This window comes from Belonocnema kinseyi, chromosome 9 (genome assembly GCF_010883055.1).
Source record: "Belonocnema kinseyi isolate 2016_QV_RU_SX_M_011 chromosome 9, B_treatae_v1, whole genome shotgun sequence".
NCBI classification, from domain to species: Eukaryota; Metazoa; Arthropoda; class Insecta; order Hymenoptera; family Cynipidae; genus Belonocnema; species Belonocnema kinseyi.
Genome location: NC_046665.1, coordinates 60,174,125 through 60,176,660, shown reverse-complemented (window position 1 = coordinate 60,176,660; position 2,536 = coordinate 60,174,125). Strand labels below are relative to the sequence as shown.

Below are 2,536 nucleotides of genomic sequence, written 5' to 3'. Positions count from 1 at the left end.
CGAGGAAACAAAAAAGTCTGGGGGGGGGGAGGCAAATCTGAGCCCAAGGGCGGCTGCGGAAGCGTTGGGATGCCGGCCTTGGTCAGGTAGCTGTTCACAAGAAAGACGGTGTGAGCCGGGGCTTTGTCGTGGTGCAACTTCCAGTCGGCTGCGATGTCTTGTCGGACCCAATTGAACCTTCGTTTGAGTCTCTTGAGCACTTGCACGTACAGGCAATACTCAGTCGACGGTCTGAGTTCAAAACTTTGCGCACACGAGTAACATTGTCGGTGTTTGTCGAAGTCGAAGGGCTTCCAGCACGGTCTTCATCGGCGACCTCTTGCCGGCCCTCCAAAAAGGCCTGGTGCCACCGAAACACACCACTTCTTGCTAAAGCAACATCTGGGTATGCCTGCTTGATCATATCAAACGTCTCTGTCGCAGATTTACCGAGTTTCACACAGAATTTAATCGCGTACCTCTGCTCTAACGAACGCTGCATTTTCGGCTTGCACCACTCACAGAAACACGTCGCGTGAAAATGCCTGTCCTGACTCTCCAAGTGCTCGGAGACAACTGACCAGCCGCTCGTTCGTTAGCTAGGAACGCCCTCTACCAAATCCAGTCGGTGCGTGCGCACGCTCCGAAGTACAGTCGCGGCGGAAGAAAATCAGTCCTATTACGTTCCAGACAAACCCTGTACTTGAAATACAAGGACCATATTTTTCTGACTCGCGAAAAAATGACGCAAAAATGCTCATTAACGAATTTGAAAGAGATGTGGAAGGTATAAGAGAATTTTTCGACATTTGTGATATTTTTATAGAGGACCGTGGATATAGAGATGCCCAACCACTTTTAGAACGCGTAGGAATTGTGTCCAAGATACCACCATTTCTCCAACGAGGACAGAGTCAATTGGCTTATGCACACAATCTAAGGGACTTCTTTTGTATTGCTGGTGCCATTATTAATCGATACCATCCTGTTATCGAGATGCAAGGCGCTACAGCAGAGCTTGCAAGAGAATATATAGCGAGAACTCGTGAGCCAAATATTGTGCAAGCGCGCGTAGAAGTGGAAAATGTGCACTACGGAAATGTAAATTGGAATCGCCTGCATGAACTTATAAGTACCACAATTTCCTCGCCTTACATTGGAAGAAATACGCGACATAACAATTGGCGTGTATCAAGTAGAACTTGCCCCATCTTACGTTCAAGACAAGCTGCAACGAGAATAAGATGAGGAGTTTTAACTAGATACGCGACTTAATGAACCTGGTTTGATTAGAGTACGAGTATTTTCTCGTTTCCGAAATGCGACAAGGTACCAGCTGTGGATAGGTTCAATGAGATCAAGGACATAGGACCAGACAATAATGAAACTTTACTCGGTTATTACTGCACATGTAAGTCAGGGTCCAGAACTCTTAGCACTTGCGCACATATTGCAAGCGTTTTATGGTTCCTCGGTTATGCACGTCACCAACAAGACGTAAAGTATCATTAAACTTCCTTGCTACAAAGGATTCTAGACGCTGCTAATAGAGGTGAACAAGCGAACCCGAATCAAGAGTCAGAAATAGTTTAATATTTCGCAAAAGCTACTGGGATTGGTTCTATTCGCTGATCATGGGTGTTTAGCGTTCGGCACTCTTGAGAACCGTACAATGTAATTATCGAAATGTACACCCTAGTTACTAATGTTACTTTGGGTACCATTTCTGCCTTTAAAAAAGTGATGAATTAGTCAAGTTAAAATTTTGGGCGCTTAGCGTTTGATCGTTTTGAGAAGCGCGCTATATGAGTCAACGATGTAGGCGAAAATATGTCAGACCACGATCTGAACTCAATTTAGATAGTACACTTTAATATTATATAGATCGTCTATTGTAATATTAGTAAGTAAATAATAATAATAGTTCCTTAATATACACGGAGAAAAATGGATGCTCAAAAGTAAAATCTAGATTTTCAGGGTTAACATATTATATGTTTAACTATAGTACAACAATCTAGATGTTCGAAGTTTGCATCTGTAGAACTTAAAAAGTGAAATGTTATACCCTCTGCAATTCAAAATGTTTAACTGAAAAATTCGAGATATGACATATATGGTTATGTCAAATTGCATCTGTAAATATTTGAGGAGTTTACTTATTTATGATCATTTAAGAAATTAATTGATAACTTATTTGTGAATCTTAAATTAAACTTTAATGTTCGTACACGAGCGAAAAATAGATAAAGGGTATAAAATGTCGACCAGATGATGCATTCAGTCAAGTTTAGGTTAATTCAATATTTCTAATTCAAAATAAAAACGGGGATGAATAATCGGAAAACAAATGATCTGTGATCTGAATTAAATATTCTATATATTTTAAGTTACTTAAACTCAAATTTTATTTCAAATTTATAAACCGTTTGTCAAATGTGTTAAGTCATTAAACCTAAAACATAAGATCGTTGTTCTCTTCTTTAGACAAAAAAAGTCGTTATCCAATTTTATTTAAGGACATCTAATTTTTATTCTTTGGAAATGTTCCAAAATT

At 39.9% G+C, this 2,536-nt stretch overlaps 1 protein-coding gene across 1 annotated transcript in view; it reads right to left on the bottom strand.

Annotated features, from left to right (window-relative positions):
* LOC117179964 (lipase member K-like) overlaps positions 1–2,536 on the bottom strand; it is a 15,258-nt gene that overhangs the window by 8,849 nt on the left and 3,873 nt on the right. The window lies entirely within an intron of this gene.